Source organism: Rhinoderma darwinii, assembly GCF_050947455.1.
Source record: "Rhinoderma darwinii isolate aRhiDar2 chromosome 5 unlocalized genomic scaffold, aRhiDar2.hap1 SUPER_5_unloc_37, whole genome shotgun sequence".
Classification (NCBI taxonomy): Eukaryota; Metazoa; Chordata; class Amphibia; order Anura; family Rhinodermatidae; genus Rhinoderma; species Rhinoderma darwinii.
In genome coordinates this window covers 303,412-316,721 of record NW_027461795.1, presented here as the reverse complement: position 1 = coordinate 316,721, position 13,310 = coordinate 303,412, and the positions used below count along the sequence as shown (strand labels likewise).

The following is a 13,310-nucleotide window of genomic DNA, read 5'->3' as shown; positions in this document are numbered from 1 at the left end:
CAGACGACACACAACAAGAGGTGGCAATCTATTCATTAATTGCATTTAATCAATGAGCTCATTATCACTCATGCATTGTCCAACAGGTGTTGAAATAATGGGATTAAAAGGGGAGATCCCTTCAGAAAGACAGAAACAATAGCAAAGACAAAAAACACTTTTGGAATCTGCTTTTAGTCAACACATAAGGAAAGGGTGCACCGGTCCTGGAAATACTGCAATACCAGGTCAATGCGTGGAGTGGACAGAGCAAGCTCTATTTCCATCTCCCTGTTCTAAAAATCCATTTAATATATGGTCCCCAGATAGGGGACGTATCAGATATTAAACTGATAAGAACAGATACTACACTTGATCTTAGCCAAAAGGCCGAGAAGCGATAACCCGAACGGGCCGCGCGTTGCCCGAGCCTGCCCGATACTGCTGTTCAGCCCTTGCAGCGATTCAGCCTACTTCTAGGCAATTCCATGGGGCCCTGCAGGCTCACACACTCACAGCTACACGGGAGGTGAATAAAGGCCGGAGAGGAAGCCAGACAGGATTTGCTTCTTTTGCTTGCACCACAATGCAGTGCTGAAAGAGGAGGAATCTACATAAAAACGCCTTCCTGGCAACGCCCAAATGCCCTGCTGCCATGCAGATAAACACTGGCAGCGGCAGCAAGTGCATGCCCACAGCCACCCCTTGTTCCTTCACACCTTGTATCAGCTGTAATCCAGTCCAGTCCAGTGCTGCCTGCTGAGCAGCACTGACCAACACTGCCTGGGCCCAGGCTTTTATCTCTGAGGCCCCATTATGATGTCAGAAAGCTGGCTCTGGAATCCTGAGGGCTCCACTATGACACGTGCAAAGTTCCGTCTGAACTTTATATAAGACGGTGAGGCTCAGTCAGTCACTCAGTGTTGCCTGAGAGGGCAACACTGCAACAGCCGGCCGCCAGGCTGTCTTTTTTTTGCACAGCTAGTTGCCTCCAGGAGGCCACAAGAGGGAGACAAGGGACTGCAAAATGGAAAATAGGCATCCACCAACTTTACAGACAACTTCTCCTTGCTCCTACAACCTCCATCCTTGCACAGTTTGTTATTCTTCTAGGTAACATAGTAACAAATCCAAATTGCTGCTCTCTTTGTAGGCAAGCAAGGCTTTGTTGCAACTGCAATTCTTACTTCTTCTTGAAATGTAGGGACAACAGTACATTCCATCACATCCATCTAGTGTACACAGGTAGGTCCATTGTGGCGGGCAGGCGAGCGGGCGGGCTGCTTTATTGGCTGTTTGCTGTTCCCCTACTCCACTCCACTATTTGACTGTTGTGCTGCATCAATCAATCAATCAATCAATCAATCAATCAATCAATCAATCAATCAATCAGTGGCTGGCTCAGGTGCAGCTCTTTAACTTACCTAAAAGGGAGGGCGGAGAGAAGACAAGGAAGGTGAATGAGGTGTTCCAATGTGAAATGCCGGAAACACAGAAACACAGACGACACACAACAAGAGGTGGCAATCTATTCATTAATTGCATTTAATCAATGAGCTCATTATCACTCATGCATTGTCCAACAGGTGTTGAAATAATGGGATTAAAAGGGGAGATCCCTTCAGAAAGACAGAAACAATAGCAAAGACAAAAAACACTTTTGGAATCTGCTTTTAGTCAACACATAAGGAAAGGGTGCACCGGTCCTGGAAATACTGCAATACCAGGTCAATGCGTGGAGTGGACAGAGCAAGCTCTATTTCCATCTCCCTGTTCTAAAAATCCATTTAATATATGGTCCCCAGATAGGGGACGTATCAGATATTAAACTGATAAGAACAGATACTACACTTGATCTTAGCCAAAAGGCCGAGAAGCGATAACCCGAACGGGCCGCGCGTTGCCCGAGCCTGCCCGATACTGCTGTTCAGCCCTTGGAGCGATTCAGCCTACTTCTAGGCAATTCCATGGGGCCCTGCAGGCTCACACACTCACAGCTACACGGGAGGTGAATAAAGGCCGGAGAGGAAGCCAGACAGGATTTGCTTCTTTTGCTTGCACCACAATGCAGTGCTGAAAGAGGAGGAATCTACATAAAAACGCCTTCCTGGCAACGCCCAAATGCCCTGCTGCCATGCAGATAAACACTGGCAGCGGCAGCAAGTGCATGCCCACAGCCACCCCTTGTTCCTTCACACCTTGTATCAGCTGTAATCCAGTCCAGTCCAGTGCTGCCTGCTGAGCAGCACTGACCAACACTGCCTGGGCCCAGGCTTTTATCTCTGAGGCCCCATTATGATGTCAGAAAGCTGGCTCTGGAATCCTGAGGGCTCCACTATGACACGTGCAAAGTTCCGTCTGAACTTTATATAAGACGGTGAGGCTCAGTCAGTCACTCAGTGTTGCCTGAGAGGGCAACACTGCAACAGCCGGCTGCCAGGCTGTCTTTTTTTTGCACAGCTAGTTGCCTCCAGGAGGCCACAAGAGGGAGACAAGGGACTGCAAAATGGAAAATAGGCATCCACCAACTTTACAGACAACTTCTCCTTGCTCCTACAACCTCCATCCTTGCACAGTTTGTTATTCTTCTAGGTAACATAGTAACAAATCCAAATTGCTGCTCTCTTTGTAGGCAAGCAAGGCTTTGTTGCAACTGCAATTCTTACTTCTTCTTGAAATGTAGGGACGACAGTACATTCCATCACATCCATCTAGTGTACACAGGTAGGTCCATTGTGGCGGGCAGGCGAGCGGGCGGGCTGCTTTATTGGCTGTTTGCTGTTCCCCTACTCCACTCCACTATTTGACTGTTGTGCTGCATCAATCAATCAATCAATCAATCAATCAATCAATCAATCAATCAATCAATCAATCAGTGGCTGGCTCAGGTGCAGCTCTTTAACTTACCTAAAAGGGAGGGCGGAGAGAAGACAAGGAAGGTGAATGAGGTGTTCCAATGTGAAATGCCGGAAACACAGAAACACAGACGACACACAACAAGAGGTGGCAATCTATTCATTAATTGCATTTAATCAATGAGCTCTTTATCACTCATGCATTGTCCAACAGGTGTTGAAATAATGGGATTAAAAGGGGAGATCCCTTCAGAAAGACAGAAACAATAGCAAAGACAAAAAACACTTTTGGAATCTGCTTTTAGTCAACACATAAGGAAAGGGTGCACCGGTCCTGGAAATACTGCAATACCAGGTCAATGCGTGGAGTGGACAGAGCAAGCTCTATTTCCATCTCCCTGTTCTAAAAATCCATTTAATATATGGTCCCCAGATAGGGGACGTATCAGATATTAAACTGATAAGAACAGATACTACACTTGATCTTAGCCAAAAGGCCGAGAAGCGATAACCCGAACGGGCCGCGCGTTGCCCGAGCCTGCCCGATACTGCTGTTCAGCCCTTGCAGCGATTCAGCCTACTTCTAGGCAATTCCATGGGGCCCTGCAGGCTCACACACTCACAGCTACACGGGAGGTGAATAAAGGCCGGAGAGGAAGCCAGACAGGATTTGCTTCTTTTGCTTGCACCACAATGCAGTGCTGAAAGAGGAGGAATCTACATAAAAACGCCTTCCTGGCAACGCCCAAATGCCCTGCTGCCATGCAGATAAACACTGGCAGCGGCAGCAAGTGCATGCCCACAGCCACCCCTTGTTCCTTCACACCTTGTATCAGCTGTAATCCAGTCCAGTCCAGTGCTGCCTGCTGAGCAGCACTGACCAACACTGCCTGGGCCCAGGCTTTTATCTCTGAGGCCCCATTATGATGTCAGAAAGCTGGCTCTGGAATCCTGAGGGCTCCACTATGACACGTGCAAAGTTCCGTCTGAACTTTATATAAGACGGTGAGGCTCAGTCAGTCACTCAGTGTTGCCTGAGAGGGCAACACTGCAACAGCCGGCCGCCAGGCTGTCTTTTTTTTGCACAGCTAGTTGCCTCCAGGAGGCCACAAGAGGGAGACAAGGGACTGCAAAATGGAAAATAGGCATCCACCAACTTTACAGACAACTTCTCCTTGCTCCTACAACCTCCATCCTTGCACAGTTTGTTATTCTTCTAGGTAACATAGTAACAAATCCAAATTGCTGCTCTCTTTGTAGGCAAGCAAGGCTTTGTTGCAACTGCAATTCTTACTTCTTCTTGAAATGTAGGGACGACAGTACATTCCATCACATCCATCTAGTGTACACAGGTAGGTCCATTGTGGCGGGCAGGCGAGCGGGCGGGCTGCTTTATTGGCTGTTTGCTGTTCCCCTACTCCACTCCACTATTTGACTGTTGTGCTGCATCAATCAATCAATCAATCAATCAATCAATCAATCAATCAATCAATCAATCAATCAATCAATCAGTGGCTGGCTCAGGTGCAGCTCTTTAACTTACCTAAAAGGGAGGGCGGAGAGAAGACAAGGAAGGTGAATGAGGTGTTCCAATGTGAAATGCCGGAAACACAGAAACACAGACGACACACAACAAGAGGTGGCAATCTATTCATTAATTGCATTTAATCAATGAGCTCATTATCACTCATGCATTGTCCAACAGGTGTTGAAATAATGGGATTAAAAGGGGAGATCCCTTCAGAAAGACAGAAACAATAGCAAAGACAAAAAACACTTTTGGAATCTGCTTTTAGTCAACACATAAGGAAAGGGTGCACCGGTCCTGGAAATACTGCAATACCAGGTCAATGCGTGGAGTGGACAGAGCAAGCTCTATTTCCATCTCCCTGTTCTAAAAATCCATTTAATATATGGTCCCCAGATAGGGGACGTATCAGATATTAAACTGATAAGAACAGATACTACACTTGATCTTAGCCAAAAGGCCGAGAAGCGATAACCCGAACGGGCCGCGCGTTGCCCGAGCCTGCCCGATACTGCTGTTCAGCCCTTGCAGCGATTCAGCCTACTTCTAGGCAATTCCATGGGGCCCTGCAGGCTCACACACTCACAGCTACACGGGAGGTGAATAAAGGCCGGAGAGGAAGCCAGACAGGATTTGCTTCTTTTGCTTGCACCACAATGCAGTGCTGAAAGAGGAGGAATCTACATAAAAACGCCTTCCTGGCAACGCCCAAATGCCCTGCTGCCATGCAGATAAACACTGGCAGCGGCAGCAAGTGCATGCCCACAGCCACCCCTTGTTCCTTCACACCTTGTATCAGCTGTAATCCAGTCCAGTCCAGTGCTGCCTGCTGAGCAGCACTGACCAACACTGCCTGGGCCCAGGCTTTTATCTCTGAGGCCCCATTATGATGTCAGAAAGCTGGCTCTGGAATCCTGAGGGCTCCACTATGACACGTGCAAAGTTCCGTCTGAACTTTATATAAGACGGTGAGGCTCAGTCAGTCACTCAGTGTTGCCTGAGAGGGCAACACTGCAACAGCCGGCCGCCAGGCTGTCTTTTTTTTGCACAGCTAGTTGCCTCCAGGAGGCCACAAGAGGGAGACAAGGGACTGCAAAATGGAAAATAGGCATCCACCAACTTTACAGACAACTTCTCCTTGCTCCTACAACCTCCATCCTTGCACAGTTTGTTATTCTTCTAGGTAACATAGTAACAAATCCAAATTGCTGCTCTCTTTGTAGGCAAGCAAGGCTTTGTTGCAACTGCAATTCTTACTTCTTCTTGAAATGTAGGGACGACAGTACATTCCATCACATCCATCTAGTGTACACAGGTAGGTCCATTGTGGCGGGCAGGCGAGCGGGCGGGCTGCTTTATTGGCTGTTTGCTGTTCCCCTACTCCACTCCACTATTTGACTGTTGTGCTGCATCAATCAATCAATCAATCAATCAATCAATCAATCAATCAATCAATCAATCAGTGGCTGGCTCAGGTGCAGCTCTTTAACTTACCTAAAAGGGAGGGCGGAGAGAAGACAAGGAAGGTGAATGAGGTGTTCCAATGTGAAATGCCGGAAACACAGAAACACAGACGACACACAACAAGAGGTGGCAATCTATTCATTAATTGCATTTAATCAATGAGCTCATTATCACTCATGCATTGTCCAACAGGTGTTGAAATAATGGGATTAAAAGGGGAGATCCCTTCAGAAAGACAGAAACAATAGCAAAGACAAAAAACACTTTTGGAATCTGCTTTTAGTCAACACATAAGGAAAGGGTGCACCGGTCCTGGAAATACTGCAATACCAGGTCAATGAGTGGAGTGGACAGAGCAAGCTCTATTTCCATCTCCCTGTTCTAAAAATCCATTTAATATATGGTCCCCAGATAGGGGACGTATCAGATATTAAACTGATAAGAACAGATACTACACTTGATCTTAGCCAAAAGGCCGAGAAGCGATAACCCGAACGGGCCGCGCGTTGCCCGAGCCTGCCCGATACTGCTGTTCAGCCCTTGCAGCGATTCAGCCTACTTCTAGGCAATTCCATGGGGCCCTGCAGGCTCACACACTCACAGCTACACGGGAGGTGAATAAAGGCCGGAGAGGAAGCCAGACAGGATTTGCTTCTTTTGCTTGCACCACAATGCAGTGCTGAAAGAGGAGGAATCTACATAAAAACGCCTTCCTGGCAACGCCCAAATGCCCTGCTGCCATGCAGATAAACACTGGCAGCGGCAGCAAGTGCATGCCCACAGCCACCCCTTGTTCCTTCACACCTTGTATCAGCTGTAATCCAGTCCAGTCCAGTGCTGCCTGCTGAGCAGCACTGACCAACACTGCCTGGGCCCAGGCTTTTATCTCTGAGGCCCCATTATGATGTCAGAAAGCTGGCTCTGGAATCCTGAGGGCTCCACTATGACACGTGCAAAGTTCCTTCTGAACTTTATATAAGACGGTGAGGCTCAGTCAGTCACTCAGTGTTGCCTGAGAGGGCAACACTGCAACAGCCGGCCGCCAGGCTGTCTTTTTTTTGCACAGCTAGTTGCCTCCAGGAGGCCACAAGAGGGAGACAAGGGACTGCAAAATGGAAAATAGGCATCCACCAACTTTACAGACAACTTCTCCTTGCTCCTACAACCTCCATCCTTGCACAGTTTGTTATTCTTCTAGGTAACATAGTAACAAATCCAAATTGCTGCTCTCTTTGTAGGCAAGCAAGGCTTTGTTGCAACTGCAATTCTTACTTCTTCTTGAAATGTAGGGACGACAGTACATTCCATCACATCCATCTAGTGTACACAGGTAGGTCCATTGTGGCGGGCAGGCGAGCGGGCGGGCTGCTTTATTGGCTGTTTGCTGTTCCCCTACTCCACTCCACTATTTGACTGTTGTGCTGCATCAATCAATCAATCAATCAATCAATCAATCAATCAATCAATCAATCAATCAGTGGCTGGCTCAGGTGCAGCTCTTTAACTTACCTAAAAGGGAGGGCGGAGAGAAGACAAGGAAGGTGAATGAGGTGTTCCAATGTGAAATGCCGGAAACACAGAAACACAGACGACACACAACAAGAGGTGGCAATCTATTCATTAATTGCATTTAATCAATGAGCTCATTATCACTCATGCATTGTCCAACAGGTGTTGAAATAATGGGATTAAAAGGGGAGATCCCTTCAGAAAGACAGAAACAATAGCAAAGACAAAAAACACTTTTGGAATCTGCTTTTAGTCAACACATAAGGAAAGGGTGCACCGGTCCTGGAAATACTGCAATACCAGGTCAATGCGTGGAGTGGACAGAGCAAGCTCTATTTCCATCTCCCTGTTCTAAAAATCCATTTAATATATGGTCCCCAGATAGGGGACGTATCAGATATTAAACTGATAAGAACAGATACTACACTTGATCTTAGCCAAAAGGCCGAGAAGCGATAACCCGAACGAGCCGCGCGTTGCCCGAGCCTGCCCGATACTGCTGTTCAGCCCTTGCAGCGATTCAGCCTACTTCTAGGCAATTCCATGGGGCCCTGCAGGCTCACACACTCACAGCTACACGGGAGGTGAATAAAGGCCGGAGAGGAAGCCAGACAGGATTTGCTTCTTTTGCTTGCACCACAATGCAGTGCTGAAAGAGGAGGAATCTACATAAAAACGCCTTCCTGGCAACGCCCAAATGCCCTGCTGCCATGCAGATAAACACTGGCAGCGGCAGCAAGTGCATGCCCACAGCCACCCCTTGTTCCTTCACACCTTGTATCAGCTGTAATCCAGTCCAGTCCAGTGCTGCCTGCTGAGCAGCACTGACCAACACTGCCTGGGCCCAGGCTTTTATCTCTGAGGCCCCATTATGATGTCAGAAAGCTGGCTCTGGAATCCTGAGGGCTCCACTATGACACGTGCAAAGTTCCGTCTGAACTTTATATAAGACGGTGAGGCTCAGTCAGTCACTCAGTGTTGCCTGAGAGGGCAACACTGCAACAGCCGGCCGCCAGGCTGTCTTTTTTTTGCACAGCTAGTTGCCTCCAGGAGGCCACAAGAGGGAGACAAGGGACTGCAAAATGGAAAATAGGCATCCACCAACTTTACAGACAACTTCTCCTTGCTCCTACAACCTCCATCCTTGCACAGTTTGTTATTCTTCTAGGTAACATAGTAACAAATCCAAATTGCTGCTCTCTTTGTAGGCAAGCAAGGCTTTGTTGCAACTGCAATTCTTACTTCTTCTTGAAATGTAGGGACGACAGTACATTCCATCACATCCATCTAGTGTACACAGGTAGGTCCATTGTGGCGGGCAGGCGAGCGGGCGGGCTGCTTTATTGGCTGTTTGCTGTTCCCCTACTCCACTCCACTATTTGACTGTTGTGCTGCATCAATCAATCAATCAATCAATCAATCAATCAATCAATCAATCAATCAATCAGTGGCTGGCTCAGGTGCAGCTCTTTAACTTACCTAAAAGGGAGGGCGGAGAGAAGACAAGGAAGGTGAATGAGGTGTTCCAATGTGAAATGCCGGAAACACAGAAACACAGACGACACACAACAAGAGGTGGCAATCTATTCATTAATTGCATTTAATCAATGAGCTCATTATCACTCATGCATTGTCCAACAGGTGTTGAAATAATGGGATTAAAAGGGGAGATCCCTTCAGAAAGACAGAAACAATAGCAAAGACAAAAAACACTTTTGGAATCTGCTTTTAGTCAACACATAAGGAAAGGGTGCACCGGTCCTGGAAATACTGCAATACCAGGTCAATGAGTGGAGTGGACAGAGCAAGCTCTATTTCCATCTCCCTGTTCTAAAAATCCATTTAATATATGGTCCCCAGATAGGGGACGTATCAGATATTAAACTGATAAGAACAGATACTACACTTGATCTTAGCCAAAAGGCCGAGAAGCGATAACCCGAACGGGCCGCGCGTTGCCCGAGCCTGCCCGATACTGCTGTTCAGCCCTTGCAGCGATTCAGCCTACTTCTAGGCAATTCCATGGGGCCCTGCAGGCTCACACACTCACAGCTACACGGGAGGTGAATAAAGGCCGGAGAGGAAGCCAGACAGGATTTGCTTCTTTTGCTTGCACCACAATGCAGTGCTGAAAGAGGAGGAATCTACATAAAAACGCCTTCCTGGCAACGCCCAAATGCCCTGCTGCCATGCAGATAAACACTGGCAGCGGCAGCAAGTGCATGCCCACAGCCACCCCTTGTTCCTTCACACCTTGTATCAGCTGTAATCCAGTCCAGTCCAGTGCTGCCTGCTGAGCAGCACTGACCAACACTGCCTGGGCCCAGGCTTTTATCTCTGAGGCCCCATTATGATGTCAGAAAGCTGGCTCTGGAATCCTGAGGGCTCCACTATGACACGTGCAAAGTTCCTTCTGAACTTTATATAAGACGGTGAGGCTCAGTCAGTCACTCAGTGTTGCCTGAGAGGGCAACACTGCAACAGCCGGCCGCCAGGCTGTCTTTTTTTTGCACAGCTAGTTGCCTCCAGGAGGCCACAAGAGGGAGACAAGGGACTGCAAAATGGAAAATAGGCATCCACCAACTTTACAGACAACTTCTCCTTGCTCCTACAACCTCCATCCTTGCACAGTTTGTTATTCTTCTAGGTAACATAGTAACAAATCCAAATTGCTGCTCTCTTTGTAGGCAAGCAAGGCTTTGTTGCAACTGCAATTCTTACTTCTTCTTGAAATGTAGGGACGACAGTACATTCCATCACATCCATCTAGTGTACACAGGTAGGTCCATTGTGGCGGGCAGGCGAGCGGGCGGGCTGCTTTATTGGCTGTTTGCTGTTCCCCTACTCCACTCCACTATTTGACTGTTGTGCTGCATCAATCAATCAATCAATCAATCAATCAATCAATCAATCAATCAATCAATCAATCAGTGGCTGGCTCAGGTGCAGCTCTTTAACTTACCTAAAAGGGAGGGCGGAGAGAAGACAAGGAAGGTGAATGAGGTGTTCCAATGTGAAATGCCGGAAACACAGAAACACAGACGACACACAACAAGAGGTGGCAATCTATTCATTAATTGCATTTAATCAATGAGCTCATTATCACTCATGCATTGTCCAACAGGTGTTGAAATAATGGGATTAAAAGGGGAGATCCCTTCAGAAAGACAGAAACAATAGCAAAGACAAAAAACACTTTTGGAATCTGCTTTTAGTCAACACATAAGGAAAGGGTGCACCGGTCCTGGAAATACTGCAATACCAGGTCAATGCGTGGAGTGGACAGAGCAAGCTCTATTTCCATCTCCCTGTTCTAAAAATCCATTTAATATATGGTCCCCAGATAGGGGACGTATCAGATATTAAACTGATAAGAACAGATACTACACTTGATCTTAGCCAAAAGGCCGAGAAGCGATAACCCGAACGAGCCGCGCGTTGCCCGAGCCTGCCCGATACTGCTGTTCAGCCCTTGCAGCGATTCAGCCTACTTCTAGGCAATTCCATGGGGCCCTGCAGGCTCACACACTCACAGCTACACGGGAGGTGAATAAAGGCCGGAGAGGAAGCCAGACAGGATTTGCTTCTTTTGCTTGCACCACAATGCAGTGCTGAAAGAGGAGGAATCTACATAAAAACGCCTTCCTGGCAACGCCCAAATGCCCTGCTGCCATGCAGATAAACACTGGCAGCGGCAGCAAGTGCATGCCCACAGCCACCCCTTGTTCCTTCACACCTTGTATCAGCTGTAATCCAGTCCAGTCCAGTGCTGCCTGCTGAGCAGCACTGACCAACACTGCCTGGGCCCAGGCTTTTATCTCTGAGGCCCCATTATGATGTCAGAAAGCTGGCTCTGGAATCCTGAGGGCTCCACTATGACACGTGCAAAGTTCCGTCTGAACTTTATATAAGACGGTGAGGCTCAGTCAGTCACTCAGTGTTGCCTGAGAGGGCAACACTGCAACAGCCGGCCGCCAGGCTGTCTTTTTTTTGCACAGCTAGTTGCCTCCAGGAGGCCACAAGAGGGAGACAAGGGACTGCAAAATGGAAAATAGGCATCCACCAACTTTACAGACAACTTCTCCTTGCTCCTACAACCTCCATCCTTGCACAGTTTGTTATTCTTCTAGGTAACATAGTAACAAATCCAAATTGCTGCTCTCTTTGTAGGCAAGCAAGGCTTTGTTGCAACTGCAATTCTTACTTCTTCTTGAAATGTAGGGACGACAGTACATTCCATCACATCCATCTAGTGTACACAGGTAGGTCCATTGTGGCGGGCAGGCGAGCGGGCGGGCTGCTTTATTGGCTGTTTGCTGTTCCCCTACTCCACTCCACTATTTGACTGTTGTGCTGCATCAATCAATCAATCAATCAATCAATCAATCAATCAATCAATCAATCAGTGGCTGGCTCAGGTGCAGCTCTTTAACTTACCTAAAAGGGAGGGCGGAGAGAAGACAAGGAAGGTGAATGAGGTGTTCCAATGTGAAATGCCGGAAACACAGAAACACAGACGACACACAACAAGAGGTGGCAATCTATTCATTAATTGCATTTAATCAATGAGCTCATTATCACTCATGCATTGTCCAACAGGTGTTGAAATAATGGGATTAAAAGGGGAGATCCCTTCAGAAAGACAGAAACAATAGCAAAGACAAAAAACACTTTTGGAATCTGCTTTTAGTCAACACATAAGGAAAGGGTGCACCGGTCCTGGAAATACTGCAATACCAGGTCAATGCGTGGAGTGGACAGAGCAAGCTCTATTTCCATCTCCCTGTTCTAAAAATCCATTTAATATATGGTCCCCAGATAGGGGACGTATCAGATATTAAACTGATAAGAACAGATACTACACTTGATCTTAGCCAAAAGGCCGAGAAGCGATAACCCGAACGGGCCGCGCGTTGCCCGAGCCTGCCCGATACTGCTGTTCAGCCCTTGCAGCGATTCAGCCTACTTCTAGGCAATTCCATGGGGCCCTGCAGGCTCACACACTCACAGCTACACGGGAGGTGAATAAAGGCCGGAGAGGAAGCCAGACAGGATTTGCTTCTTTTGCTTGCACCACAATGCAGTGCTGAAAGAGGAGGAATCTACATAAAAACGCCTTCCTGGCAACGCCCAAATGCCCTGCTGCCATGCAGATAAACACTGGCAGCGGCAGCAAGTGCATGCCCACAGCCACCCCTTGTTCCTTCACACCTTGTATCAGCTGTAATCCAGTCCAGTCCAGTGCTGCCTGCTGAGCAGCACTGACCAACACTGCCTGGGCCCAGGCTTTTATCTCTGAGGCCCCATTATGATGTCAGAAAGCTGGCTCTGGAATCCTGAGGGCTCCACTATGACACGTGCAAAGTTCCGTCTGAACTTTATATAAGACGCTGAGGCTCAGTCAGTCACTCAGTGTTGCCTGAGAGGGCAACACTGCAACAGCCGGCCGCCAGGCTGTCTTTTTTTTGCACAGCTAGTTGCCTCCAGGAGGCCACAAGAGGGAGACAAGGGACTGCAAAATGGAAAATAGGCATCCACCAACTTTACAGACAACTTCTCCTTGCTCCTACAACCTCCATCCTTGCACAGTTTGTTATTCTTCTAGGTAACATAGTAACAAATCCAAATTGCTGCTCTCTTTGTAGGCAAGCAAGGCTTTGTTGCAACTGCAATTCTTACTTCTTCTTGAAATGTAGGGACGACAGTACATTCCATCACATCCATCTAGTGTACACAGGTAGGTCCATTGTGGCGGGCAGGCGAGCGGGCGGGCTGCTTTATTGGCTGTTTGCTGTTCCCCTACTCCACTCCACTATTTGACTGTTGTGCTGCATCAATCAATCAATCAATCAATCAATCAATCAATCAATCAATCAATCAGTGGCTGGCTCAGGTGCAGCTCTTTAACTTACCTAAAAGGGAGGGCGGAGAGAAGACAAGGAAGGTGAATGAGGTGTTCCAATGTGAAATGCCGG

The 13,310-nt window shown here is 47.7% G+C and overlaps 9 non-coding genes across 9 annotated transcripts; all 9 read right to left on the bottom strand.

The window, feature by feature from the left end:
* Positions 1-190: 190 nt before the first annotated feature.
* On the bottom strand, positions 191-381 carry LOC142691508 (U2 spliceosomal RNA). Its single transcript, XR_012860054.1, has one exon. It is a non-coding gene; the product is annotated as a U2 spliceosomal RNA (small nuclear RNA).
* Positions 382-1,669: 1,288 nt separating this feature from the next.
* Positions 1,670-1,860, bottom strand: LOC142691507 (U2 spliceosomal RNA). The gene has a single exon (XR_012860053.1). It is a non-coding gene; the product is annotated as a U2 spliceosomal RNA (small nuclear RNA).
* Positions 1,861-3,152: 1,292 nt separating this feature from the next.
* Positions 3,153-3,343, bottom strand: LOC142691504 (U2 spliceosomal RNA). The gene has a single exon (XR_012860051.1). It is a non-coding gene; the product is annotated as a U2 spliceosomal RNA (small nuclear RNA).
* A 1,300-nt stretch (positions 3,344-4,643) lies between these two features.
* On the bottom strand, positions 4,644-4,834 carry LOC142691503 (U2 spliceosomal RNA). The gene has a single exon (XR_012860050.1). It is a non-coding gene; the product is annotated as a U2 spliceosomal RNA (small nuclear RNA).
* A 1,288-nt stretch (positions 4,835-6,122) lies between these two features.
* LOC142691551 (U2 spliceosomal RNA) lies at positions 6,123-6,313 on the bottom strand. Its single transcript, XR_012860093.1, has one exon. It is a non-coding gene; the product is annotated as a U2 spliceosomal RNA (small nuclear RNA).
* Positions 6,314-7,601: 1,288 nt separating this feature from the next.
* LOC142691502 (U2 spliceosomal RNA) lies at positions 7,602-7,792 on the bottom strand. The gene has a single exon (XR_012860049.1). It is a non-coding gene; the product is annotated as a U2 spliceosomal RNA (small nuclear RNA).
* Positions 7,793-9,080: 1,288 nt separating this feature from the next.
* LOC142691550 (U2 spliceosomal RNA) lies at positions 9,081-9,271 on the bottom strand. The gene has a single exon (XR_012860092.1). It is a non-coding gene; the product is annotated as a U2 spliceosomal RNA (small nuclear RNA).
* Positions 9,272-10,563: 1,292 nt separating this feature from the next.
* On the bottom strand, positions 10,564-10,754 carry LOC142691501 (U2 spliceosomal RNA). The gene has a single exon (XR_012860048.1). It is a non-coding gene; the product is annotated as a U2 spliceosomal RNA (small nuclear RNA).
* A 1,284-nt stretch (positions 10,755-12,038) lies between these two features.
* Positions 12,039-12,229, bottom strand: LOC142691500 (U2 spliceosomal RNA). Its single transcript, XR_012860047.1, has one exon. It is a non-coding gene; the product is annotated as a U2 spliceosomal RNA (small nuclear RNA).
* Positions 12,230-13,310: the final 1,081 nt, after the last annotated feature.